The following is a 14,497-nucleotide window of genomic DNA, read 5'->3' on the forward strand; positions in this document are numbered from 1 at the left end:
ACCAAAAACTTGTTTCACCAGTTAATTTATCCGTTTATACATGCCATGGGGAGCTACTCCAAAAGTTAGCGACTAAATTGTTTTTCCAATACCGAACACTAGGTAACCGTTGCGTTTCCGCAGGATGCCCCGATGTCAATGTTCTATCATCATTGACGGATGCCTGAGTACATTAGTTCACGACCGATCCCAAACCAGGGCACGGTGTGAGGCTGGTAAACACCTAAATAGCGCTATCAACTAATAACCCGTTCGCCTGACCCCGGCGACTAATCGGTATTTGTAGTAGGGACTTGAGTGATAGAGTTTCGTTTAGTGCCGTTAGTTGCAATCCGTATAAACAGTAATTAACCAAAAGGTTTCCCAATACCAGGGAAGGAAAAGTAAGTTTTGTTCCCAATAACTAGGGAAGGTATGTAAATGGTATCCCCTTTTCAAGGGGATAGGGTTGTTTTAGTCTCGTGTCCCAAACCACCGGGACGCATGCTTTTAAGTTGTGAACTCACCTTGGGTTGCTCGGTAGGTTTAGGTTACTTGGTCAAACACGCTGGTCACCACGTCCTAACATGGTTACCGGTATAGGTCAGATTCGGTGTACAAGCATTCACGTAAAACACATACAGGTACGTAACATGCATACAAGTAAACAGTCATGGGGTTATTGGGCCGGCCTAAACATTTAAACAGTCAACAGCAACACATAACCCAGTCAACAGATAGCCCATAACACATAATGGCCCAATAACCAAAGTGGACAGCCCAGTCGCAACCAGCTGGTCTCGAGTCGCAACCAGGTGGTCTCGGCTTGTCACGCTGTGGTTGCGAGTCGCAACCGTGGTCTCGAGTTGTCACGTTGTGGTTGCGAGTCGCAACGGTCGTAGTCTCGAGTCGCAATCGTGTGGTTTCGAGTTGTCACGCTTTGGTTGCGAGTCGCAACGGCGTGGTCTCGAGTCGTAATGCCGTGGTTGCGAGTCGGAAGCTGTCACTTTCATGCACACGTGATGATGCAGAACCATCAGTCCGATTTGTACCAAGAATTCAGACCCAGATTAGGAAACAACCAATAAGGTTTAACTAACAACTTACCCAAACTATCTATAAACCAAATATGGATCAAATCACAAGGGTTTTCAAATACTCAACCAATATTCAACATGTGTATAACAAGTTCATCCATATTCAACATCCTAGGGTTTTTATGTCCAACATAACCATTCATTTTATGAACTAAAACTTACATATTTTTAACAAGATCAACATGCAAGAACAAGAAACATACATGTTTGTAGTCAAAATCTTATGTTTAACATCATCATTTTTGCAAGAAATAAAGAAGTATAGTTTGGTTGACCATGAACTCTCTTAAACTACCATTTCTAGTTATTTTAAACATTTTTAGCAAATATTCATACATAAGGTTCAACACACATAATCCAACTTCACAAATCACCCAAAAATCATGTGTAACACTACTAACCAAGCATTTCTAGTTCATACAACATACATAAATCTCATGCACATAGTAACAACACTAACCGGTTGTGAAGAAGAAGAATGAGCCGAAAACTAAGGAAGAAAATGAGAGAAGATGAAGTGTCCGAGTGACGGTCTTGACCGAGTCCTTGTCCGAGATCCTTGCTTGGTCCGAAAGTTGGAAGAGATGGAATGTTGTTTTGGGGTTTTCTAGTGGGAGAGAAATAGGAGAAGTGTGGGTATGTTTGTGTAGCAAATGAGGGAAATGAGGAGAAGGTTGGAATTTATACAAGGGGGTTTTCGGGTTGGGCTTGGGGTTTCGGCCCAAACCGGTTACGGCTCAAAGGCCCACTCGAGACCGAGTGGCCCACTCGCAACCGGGTGGTTGCGAGTCATGGTCTCGGGTCGTGGTCTCGACTTTCATACAATTATATATATTCCATACATATCACACATATCATGTAAAAGTCACGTTTCCATTTAATAATAATCATATATACACAAAATATTACAAGGGGTTCATTCGGAAAAACCTAGAGTGTCACAAGTAGGGGCTTTATTCACCCAAACCTGGTCTAAATATCAACCAAAATTTACATATAATCACTAAAGGGTTAGCATTTATAAAATAGCAACCAAAATTTACATATAATCACTAAAAAGTTAACATTTATAAAAAAAAATGTCAAGAGGTTGTATTATCACTAAAGTTAAGTGGCCTTAAAAAAATTAAGGGCATGTTTGGCTAAGCTTATTTAAGTCAAAAAGGACTTTTGAGAAAAAGACTTTTGGGAAAATTACTTTTTGAAAAAAGAGTTTTTAAAAAAAGTGTTTGGATTAGCTTATGGGATGGAAAAAGCCAATAAGTCAACAAGTTGTTTTTTAAAAAGTGTTTGGCTTAGCTTATTGATGTAAAATGACTAAAATGGGCATTCTTTCATAAGGGATGTTAAAAAATAAGTGGTATATTGGTAATTTGTTGTTTGAAAAGCTATAAGCTGATCAAGAAGTCACAGTCTCTTAACTTTTCAAAAACTCATTTTCCTTTATATCAAAAAGTCATTTTAAAAAGCACTTTTCCATTTGCCAAACACTAAAAACTGCTTATTGGCTTTTTGATAAGTCAATAAGCCAATAAGTTGGTTGGAAAAGCTTAGCCAAACATGCCCTAAGTGAGTTTTGAGACGGTGGAAAAGCTTAATATTACTACTATCGGATGAAGTCCTTTTTTATCCGTTTAACTCGATAACCATAAGATGTACGTTTAGGGGGTGTTTGGCCTAACTTTTTTAACAAAGCTTATAGCTTTTTTAGCTTTTTTTTTTTTTTTACAAAATAAATTTAATTTGGTGTTTGATTTAGCTTTTCAAGCTTATGTTGATTAGCTTATATAAGCTAATTTGAAGAAGCTTATTTGAAGATGGTTTTTTTTGCTTATTTGAAGAAACTTATTTGTGTAAGGGCAAATGACAGAAAATAAGCTATAAGCTAATCCAAACACTTAAAAAGAGCTTATCAAATGATAGAAAATAAACGATAAGCTACTTTAAAATATAAGCATAAGCCAAAAAATAAAAGATAGGCCAAACACCCCCTTAGTTGACATATACAAATCCAGATAAGGTGATACTCGTAGCACTTTTTTTTTGAAACATTAACTTCATTAACAAAAACCAACCCATAAAACGGGGCGGCCCAACAAACAAACACTTACATAATTACAAAGTTACACCAATCATTCCATGAAACTGTTCTAGATTTAGATCTATTGCTATACTACAGAAAACTCGTAGTCTTCACATCCTTGATTATATCTTCCACCCGACTCTGTTTATTCTCGAACTTTAACTTGTTTCTCGCACGCCAAATACACCAACACCCCACCTTAACAATACATTCACAAGCCTCGTTAGCACCTCCAGTTAAACCTACCGATTTATATTTTTCTAAAAGGTCTCCAACCGAACCCGCAACGAATGGAGCCACTCTGCACCAAGTTCCAACATAATGCAAAATTCAAGCAGCAATGTAACAGAAACAGAACAAATGCCTAGCCGATTCCTCGCTTGAGTTACACAAGGAGCAGGTGTCATCTTCAATATCAATATTTCTCGCCTTTAAAGCATCCGCGGTCGCGATACGACCCATTTCAGCTCTCCACAAAAGAACATTACATTTCATAGGAACTAGTTTACTCCAGTTCATAATATAAACATTGTTATGTATAGCCCCGCCTCTAGCCAACATCTTCCTTACCGCTCCCACCGAAAATTCTTCGTTCGATGGCCATGTCCACTTCCATCGATCCCGCTGATTAGAAAGCCGAACCAAGTCCAAATCTCTTCTTAGCCAGTTCATTTCGGACACCTCCAAAAACGAATGAGGTCCATGATTCCAGTTCCAAGACGCCTCTCCTCCGCTTGGGTTCGTATTCACCTGATCCGCCACACTACACTTTTTATTAACTTCCAACTTAAACAAATTCGGGTAAACATCGTTGAGCGATTCATTATGAAGCCAAGGGTCAATCCCAAAAGAAATATCTTGACCGTTTCTAACTTCTCCTTTAAAAAAATCCGAAGTTGTGTGTCTTCGATGACAGTTCTAGCGATAGTCTTAACTATGTTCTTCCACACTCCACTTATACTTTTCTTGACTGGTAAAAAACCCAACTTCTTTTACTCGAGTGAATCGCGTCTACCACCTTAACCAACAACTTATTTTTATCAGTCTTATACCGCCACCCCCATTTTAATAGAAGCGCTATGTTCGTGTTAATAAGCTTACTTAGCCCGAGGCCTCCCTCCTCTTTCACTTTTGTCACCCAATCCCACGCCACCCAATGCATTCTTTTAGTCTCTTCCGTACCCCTCCATAGGAATCTTCTTATAAGTTTTTCCACATCTTCTATAACTCTTTTAGGAGCCTTATATATCGAGAGATAATATATAAGCAAACTTTCAAGCACCGACTTTATAAGCGATATCCTCCCTCCAATAGATAAAACATTTGCCTTCCAAGAAGATAATCTTTCTTCTAACACATCATAAACAGACTTCCAGTTGTTTATCCAATTCATATTAGCTCCCACCATCAAACCAAGATATTTGAATGGAGGAGTACCTGCCTTGCATCCCACCATCCTAGCTTTTTCTTTCACCACGTAATATCCACTCCAATATTGTACAAGTTGGATTTCGCGAGACCAATTTTCAACCCCGAGCATATATGAAAGATCCGGAGGATTCTCACTACATTCGCGATGTCCGTTTCCTCCCACTTCCCCAGAATAATAGCATCATCCACGTACAATAAGTGGGAGATATTAGGGCCGCCATTTGGTGTTTGAATACCACTCAACGCACCTACTTCCTTAGCTGCATCCAACATATAGGACAAATTTTCCATAACAGTTAAAAATAAAAAAAAGGGGAAAGAGGGTCACCTTGGCGCATTCCTTTTCCGCATTGAAACTCAAAAGTGGGCGAACCATTCACTAGAACCGAAGATCTCGCCGATGATAGCACTCCTTGGATCTACGAGCACCACTTACTTGGAAAACCCGTTTGATCTAGTGTATCGATCACAAATTTCCAATTCACATTGTCGTACGCCTTTTCGAAATCGATTTTATCCTAGCACATGTTTATTTTAGTCTTCAATAGAATTTTATAACCACGTAAAAAAAACACAGAGCTACAATGCATATGAGCTTTTTTTTAACGGCTAAGAACGGCGTGTCAACCACCGTGACCACGAGCGCTGTGGCCAAGGTCGACTACTCGACTGCCGCCAGCCCCTTGCCTCTCCTAAACGCACGGAAACACGACCCCCACCTGCCCGAAGGCACAACAGTGGAATAATCAGTAAAACCTCGCTTCCAATTCAAGACGAACCGATGCCACCCGTATTCACTCTTCACCTAGATGCCGCAGAAAATAATGGAAAGAGTGATAGACTGATAGTCGAACCTGGATCATAGAGAACATTAGGTATTTCTTCAACCACTCCATCACTATCTCACCGGCTACAATGCATGTGAGCTATTGGCCGTAAGTTTGTCTTACAAAAGTGGGCAATTGTACAACTTTTCATAAAAAAGCAGTAGTCTTTAATTCAATTTACTATAATTGGTAATTATTGCTCAAAATTAGCAAACAATAAACAAAGATCTAAAGTTTCTCTATAGAAGGATTAAAAAATATACTGAATGATATAAATTAATGGGTCATAATAAATCAATACTAATAAAAAACTTTTAAAATGTATTAAATTGAAATAAAAAAGTACTCTATAATAATGTTATATTATAATCATTTCAGTCTTCATTTTAAGATTTATTAAAATCTCATAAATCGAAAACTAGATCCTCGTTGTCGAAATCCTCTCTTGGCACATCCTTATTTTCGCCGTAAAACTCATTGCCTACACTCCAAATCAGATAATTCTAGATGAAGACGTCTTCACGTTTCACAAACGTCTATTCTTATGATTTTTAACTGATTTTTTCAATCTCTCAAAAGTAGTCGTTCCGGGTTTCCAATGTGGGTTATATAGTTTATAATTGTCTAGATGATTTATAGTAATCAATGCAAGATCCAAGTATTTTGATAGATCTCTTAAAATCTTATTTAGATACTTCAGAAAACAAGTGTGTGTGTTATGTTGTTAGAAATGAGTTTGATACTTGGAAACAAATATCGATTAATAACAATATAATTCACATGTAGAGAGTCATCATCAACGATTGCTTTTCAATTATAATTAAAAAAATTACAATATGTTTTACAAAAGTTGACTCTGCAGACTCCCCCTCAGCTGATTACGTAACAATTCAGTTCGTACAAGAGAAAAGGTGATGTGTGTGATGAATAGATCACTAACATGTGTGATCTATTTATACTAAGTACGAAAGTACTGTTGTGTAATTGGCTGACATCACCCTCATAGTGACATCTAATATTTCTAACAGAAAAAGATTTCACAAATGTTACAAATATCTGTGCAAATCCTAACATTTGTTCTAACTAGTCTAGATACTATTACAAGATAAATATTTACATTGTAAAACCACTGTCTAGACTATCCTCTGTTGATGTGTGTGATGAATAGATCACTAACAGGTGTGATCTATTTATACTAAGAACGAAAGTACCGTTGTGTGATTGGCTGACATCACCCTCATAGTGACATCTAATATTTCTAACAGAAAAAGATTTCACAAATGTTACAAATATCTGTGCAAAGCCTAACATTTGTTCTAACTAGTCTAAATACTATTACAAGATAAATATTGTTACATTGTGAAACCACTGTCTAGACTATCCTCTGTTGATGTGATCCAAACATCTGTTTGGCCAGACAGACGTTTGGTCTTCTTTATCAGACCTTTGGTTTCAACAGACTTTAGCCTTCAACATATGTAGTTTCTTCTTGAACAGCGATTCCAAGGCTTGAACAGATGTTTGCTTTGTTATTCAATAGATGTTCTGATTAGGTGTTCAAGATTCACTATCTTTGGTAAGAGACTGATTCAATCTTTTATTTATTTCTTGAACAGTTGTTCATGTTTTGGCTTTTGAATATCATCTGTTCTTTTGTAGGTCCAACATATGTTGTGAAAAAACTACCCAAGATTAAAAAAATGTGTTTGTTAGGTTGAGAACACAGGCGCTAAAACGAACAAATGTTCGTATTGATCAGGTTCGTTTGTTAAGATAACGAACACATTCTTGTTGGATAATATCCTAAACAAACATAAGCAAACACAAAATGAATATAAAATGGTCACACTAAAGTTGTACCTTTGAGACAACGATGGTAAGAAGACACCTTTCAACAACTTGAATCTTTGGCCATTCAATTGGTTGCACACTGGACAGTAGAGTGATAACGAATTAGCGACAACGTTGATGATTGCCGATGGAATGTCGTTGCCCTGACACAAAAGCCAAAAACTAAAAAGTCAAGTGAATTAGTGATTAGTCGATCAGTAAGACTTGGTTCTAAAATTTGTTTTAGTCGATGCCTAATGAGCTAGTTAGTATTACTAATAACTGGTTCATTAATTGTAAATGAATACATAACTAAAAATGAACACACAAAGAAATTCAAATAAAGGAGCGCATAAACAAACATAAATGCACAAACGTTCATAAATGAAAATGACCAAACAAAACATATATTCAGTCACTATTGAATATTGAATTTAATGAACAAAAGTTTTTGTTATGTTCATTTGTCTGTACATAAACAACTTCCTACAAAATAGTTCACCAAATCATTCACTAAAAAATTCGTTTAGGCTACATGTTGTAGGCTAATGCCCTAACCCACATTAGCCAATAACACGTGTCAACACTGTGTGATGAGCTATTAACACACCAACCCTTTAAAACCATACGGTGTGGATGTGAAAAAAGGGCGTGGAAGCCCCTCCACACTGGAAACACCATCTCGTGTATGGTGTGGAGGGCGGCATTGTAGATGGGGCTTGAGGATATCCATCAGCGTAGGGGTAAATGTGTAGGTGAGGTTGAGGCTCTTGATTCGTATGTGTAGTTTAGGTTTGTTTTGATTGGTTGATGTTTATTTTTCCTTTTAAATTTTTTATTCTCTTCCACGCCACTTTCTCACCCCGTGTTTTTTTCTCCACGCCACCATGCTGACATGGTTTTCACGTGTCGCTCCACGCCCTCCCTTAAAGCCCTTGCACACTGTGTGGTCTAACAAGCGTGAGAGGGGTAAGGTTGTGGGGTCCACCCTAATCAACAAATCACACACCTTTTGTGTTTTATATTTTGGCCTCGTCTATTCACACACCCCTTTTGTCTATTTTGACATCTTAAGCGGTAAGCTCAGCGTTTTGGGTAATACTCAGCGCTGAGCTTTGCTTCAGGGTAATACTCTGCATTTTGACCAAAGCTCGGTGCTTCAAGGTAATACTCAGCACAATTAGACTACTTACACTTAGTCACGTAGCATGATTTAATAACTAGACGCCTACGTAAAAAAGTGTATTTCAAATGTACATACATGCCTCAGATTTAGGGATGACAAAAAAATTGGAGCCCGACAGGTATACAAATATTCAGGACGGGTATACCCGATATCCAACGGGTATGGGGCTGGGTATGTGATTGGAAAAAAAAAATATTTCACGGGTATGGAATTTGGTGATACCCAACCCAGTTACCCGAACCATATGCCGAAAAAAATTTTAATTTCAAAAATAATTTTTATTTCCTATTTATATTTTAATCGTCTTTCATTTAGCATTTTTTTCCCTTATTTCATTTAAAACAATCTGTATTACATAAGAACATGAATGGTATTTAGTTTTTTTAAACTAACCACTATTATATATCTAATTATATCATTATATACGAATAGCAAATGTTTCAATTGTTAGAAAAACGACACTATACCTCTAAGATATTGGAAGACACAACCGTTAACTATGAAAAGTAAACTTTTTTGTTAATGGGAAATTGACCTGTAATAATCCCACTTAGACCTTATTGGCCATTAATAATCCCACCTCGGAATATTCCCCCCACTAGTCCCACCTTTCACATATTTTTCCTACAATGGTCCCCCGTTAAAAAAACTTAATGGAGTTAAGCTTTTTTCCAAATTACAAACAGATTATTTAGGGCTTTTCATAAGAACGGCAATACGAGTCCATTGATGTAAAACTTGCCTCGAAACGGTGCTCCAAACGATGAAAATGGCGCTTCAATTCGGGTGTTTAAATTTCTAATTAACCAAAATCAAGTCACTTGAAGCACCATTTCGAAGTATGTTTTACATCAATGGACTCGTATCATGGTTCCGATCAAAAGCCCTAAAAAATCTGTTTGTGATTTGGAAAAAAGCTTAACTCCGTTATGTTTTTTTAACGGGGGACCATTGTAGGAAAAATATGTGAAAGGTGGGACTGGTGGGGGGAATATTCTGAGGTGGGATTATTAATGGCCAATAAGGTCTAGGTGGGATTATTACAGGCAAATTCCCCTTTGTTAATTTGTATTTCATCATGAATTCATTTGTTGTAATTAGAAAAAGGCATAAAATATACAAAATTTAAACGATATAAATGTACTTGAGATCCCAACGATTGTTTTTATAAACTCGTGGGTATACCCGATACTCGATGGGTAATTACCCGACATATACCCGACGGGTAATGGGCCGAGTATGGAACACTAGTTTGCAACCGAGTATGGGTATGGGATTAGTCATACTCGTCCCATACCCGACCCATTACCATCCCTACTCATATTGATTTCAAGTTTAAATTAAGTTTTCGTCAAACTCATTGGCGTGTTGCCCTATAAACATTTGTATAGGCTACAAAATAACACTATTTTTTCACCCTCACAATTTTCTTTGGATTTTTTATTGGATCTTATGATCACATCACTAATTTAGTGTAGCGGTCAAGCATGACTGATATTCGTGTAATTATACATTTTTTACATCATTTTAACTCACTTTAATGGTTTTCGTGGAAGTATAAATGATATATGCTTAAATTAGTTTATTTTTAATTTTCAGGACAAATCGGGCAAAAAATGGACAGACAAAACGAAAAAGACAAAAAAATGAAGTTCTATAACGGATATGGCCAGGCACACCCGGACACCGATTGTCACCGACACGACCCGTACGACCAAAATACGTCATAATACGACCAATAGAAACATAATACGCCATAACAATCAATCTACGCACTAATACGACACTTATAGACAATAAACGTCACGATACCGAATGTCACTGACACGATCCGTACAACCAAAATACGCGATAGTACGGAACAATAGTGATAATACACGTCATAATACGACATTTAATGACAAAATACGTCAAGTACAGATCCGGTAGGACGCGTATACATACAAAATGGCACGTTGGACTACAAGTGAAATCAAAACAGAATCACATGAAATCATGGAATACGGCAATACACGTTGTCACACCCCCAAAATCCACACGCAGAGTATCACCGCATGGAGGCGTGACATGACCAGGATCAAGCCACCAATCATATTGAACAATGTAAACAGTAAATGTAATTCAACCAAACCAATATGAAAGGTGTTCAAAACATAAGTATTTTCAATGTTTAGCGGAAGCATAAATGTAAAACCCAACATAAGTATAAAGTTTGAAATGTCATAAATGTTTAACAACGCATCCATGATCCATGTCCTCAACGACCGCACCTCCCTGTGCAAGCTCCATGTGTACCTAACGACCTGCAAGGCATGTAACAGAGAGTCAACAACAAAGTTGAGCGAGTTCACAGTTGGTTGTTTAGTTATAATGTTCATTTCGTAAACCGTATGTTTGTTCAGTAAACCATGTATCGTATATACTTGTAACGCGGCCCCCTCAGGCATGTTTGCGAAGATTAGTGGGAGTTTCCCATGTATTCTAGACTAGTTATATTTGTATCGCGGCCCTCCAGGCATGTGTGCGAAGTTTAGTATTAGTATCGCGGCCATTCCAGGCATGTGTGCGAAGATTCGTATTCGTATCGCGGCCATTCCAGGCATGTGTGCGAAGAGTAGTATTTGTATCACTAGTAACCTTCCCCTAACGAGGTCAGTGATCCGTAATTCCCAATAACAATGTAAGTGCAAGTAACCATTCAATCCCATTCCCTGCCCCGGGAATCCCATGCCTTGGTAAGAGTGTGAACTCACCTTGGTTTGCTTGGTATGCAAAGGTATGTGCTTACAAACAATCAGTCAAGTCCTAAAGTATGCACGTGTACATAATCAGTTTATATTCACAAAGTCCACGTATGCATATACAACCATAGTGGTATTGAATTAACAATCAAGAATAGCATAAGGCACATATTCGAGCTCATACAAGTCATGCATATCATATAACAGCAGTTAATTAATCCAGATAGCACTTAACAGATTCAAACTATGTTACTGTGCAGATTACCCATTCGGCGAAACACCCTTGTTTCGCCATGAACCCCTTCGACGAAACGCCTTTAGTTTCATCGTGATATCCCTTGACGAAACACTCTTGATTCGTCATGTTGTTTCGTCGCATTTGGTCTCGGCGAAACACACTGTTTCGTCACATCTGATTCGTCATGGCTACCCTCGGCGAAACACATCTGATTCGCCATATCTGTTTCGCCGGGAGTAGCGTTTCGTCAAAAGCATCAGTTACGTCATATAACAGTTACGTACAGAAAACCCTAATCATTGCTAACAGCCGTCATCAACATCATCGATCATCATTATCAGTGAATCATAGGTATTCAATCAATCATAACAGAGCCAAACATTTATCTTAACAATTTATTCATACCTGAGCATAACAAGAACACGAATCCACCCTATCAATCAACCTCTATCATTGAATCATAACCCATGCGGACTAACAACAATAAGAACCCTATATGTTCACAATCCGAATCATTTTACAAGCTTCATTACCGATCATGATAATCATTACCAACAACTAACAGAGAAAACCCAACCAAGATATCAAGCATTACATATTACCAAAGAATCATGCAATGATAACAATCAATTTAGATTATGCAAAAGGGTTAAACACGAACCGTGATAATGGAACACTAACTTGATCGATCTAGAAGGCTTCAAACACACAGGATTGCCGTCACACAGAAGAGGGAGCTCTAGGGTTTCTTGTTTGCTAAAGTTGTAACAAATAACCCGTAGAACTAGTTAAATACTCGGTGTAACTTACTGGGCCGTTATTGTGCCTCACGTAACACTGGGCCGGTGAAACGACTTGTTTCGTCGAGATGAGGATGACGAAACACTCTCATTTCGTCGAGACGGCCTAATGGCGAAATGCCTGTTTCGTCGGGTTGGTTGATGGCGAAACACATCTTGTTTTGTCGGGCCTTATCTAATATTATCTCAACAATTATGCAAGTGTACAAGTTCATGTTCATGAAATCAAACTCTTTACTCATGTTAAGCACATAGCATATCAAACAAATGTCTCATATTATAATTCAGTGTATAGTTACAAGTCAAACAATCAAGCAACTAAACAGTTAACGTGCAATTAATGCGAAAGTGGAATCTCGGAAACTTGAGTTGTCACATTATCCCCAACTTGAAAGAAATTTCGTCCCGAAATTTAGCATGCGATTACTGAGGAAGCTAGTTGTGTTGTATAGTTCACTGGTTTTCCTGGGATGTCACATCATCCCCCCATTGATTTGGAATTTCGTCCCGGAATTCTGTAGTAGCTTCAGCCTCAGTAGTAGTTGCATTTTTCTGGAATAACTGGGGATATTTGAGTTCCATTTGATCTTCGCGTTTCCAGGTGAACTCTGGGCCACGACGGGAGTTCCATCGAACTCGAACAAGAGGTATTCTGGTGTTTTTGAGGACCTTAACATCCCGGTCCGTGATTTTAACAGGTTCCTCGACGAAATGTAACTGTTCGTCGATAGTGAGCTCCTTCAAAGAACTATGAGGGTCTCATCTGACAGGCACTTCTTCAGATTCGACACGTGGAAAACGTTGTGAACTGCACCGAGTTCTGCTGGTAGGTTCAGTTTGTAGGCCAATTTGCCTATCCTTTCTATGATTTCGAATGGTCTGACGTAACGTGGATTGAGTTTGCCTCGTTTGCCAAAATGAATTACACCCTTCCAGGGCGAGACTTTGAGTAGCACCCGGTCCCCAACCTGGAACTCGAGCGGTTTCCTGCGCTTATCAGCGTAGCTTTTCTGACGGTCACGAGCTACCGCCATGCGTTTTCGTATCTGTGCAATCCGTTCAGTAGCATCAACTACAAGTTCTGGACCTGTGATCTGACTATCGCCCACCTCTGCCCAACAGAGAGGTGATCGGCATTTACGCCCGTATAATGCCTCGAATGGAGCGGCTTGAATGCTGGTGTGGTAACTGTTGTTGTATGAAAATTCCACTAACGAGAGATGTTTCTCCCAGCTGTTGCCGAAGTCTATAACACACGCACGTAACATGTCTTCCAAAGTTTGAATAGTGCGCTTAGACTGCCCATCCGCCTGAGGGTGATAAGTTGTGCTCATGTCTAATCGTGAGCCAAAAGCTTTGTGCATTGCTTGCCACAGTTCTGAAGTGAATCGTGCATCACGATCTGAGATAATAGAGGTTGGCACTCCATCCCTAGAAACCACTTCTTTCAAGTAGATGTCTGCTAAAGTAGAGAACTTGTCTGTTTCCTTGATAGCCAAGAAGTGTGCAGACTTAGTGAGTCGATCCACGATCACCCAAATAGTATCGTTACCACGCTGAGATCTAGGCAGGCCAGTAACAAAATCCATGGAAATTTCCTCCCATTTCCATTGTGGTATCTTTGGTTGCTGAAGTAGGCCTGATGGTTTCTGGTATTCCGTCTTGACCCTCGCGCAGGTCAAACACTTGCCGACGTAAGTTGCTATGTGGGCCTTAATGCTAGGCCACCAATACGTAGTTCTGAGATCGTGGTACATTTTATCCGAACCTGGATGTACTGAGTAGCGAGACTTATGGGCTTCATCCATTACAAGCTCGCGTAAGTTGCCATAAAGTGGGACCCAGATACGCCCCGTTACATAATAGGCGTCGTCTTCCTTTTGTTCTAATCGTTGTCTTGAGCCGCGTAGGGCTTTAGCCCTGACGTTTTCTGGTTTCAATGATTCTACCTGAGCATCTCGTATCTGTGCAGGAAGACTAGACTGAATAGTAAGTTGTAGTGCTCGTACGCGTCTAGATGCTGTATCCTTTCGACTGAGAGCGTCAGCCACAACATTGGCTTTGCCTGGATGATACTTGATGGCGCATTCGTAACCATTCAGTAGTTCGGCCCATCGACGTTGACGCATGTTCAATTCCTTCTGCTTGGAGATATGCTCGAGACTCCTGTGATCGGTGTAGATAGTGCACTTGGTACCGTACAGGTAATGTCGCCATATCTTAAGCGCAAAAACGATAGCTCCCAGCTCTAAATCATGTGTAGTGTAATTTCGTTCGTGGGTCTT

Source organism: Helianthus annuus, chromosome 13, assembly GCF_002127325.2.
Source record: "Helianthus annuus cultivar XRQ/B chromosome 13, HanXRQr2.0-SUNRISE, whole genome shotgun sequence".
Taxonomy (NCBI): Eukaryota; Viridiplantae; Streptophyta; class Magnoliopsida; order Asterales; family Asteraceae; genus Helianthus; species Helianthus annuus.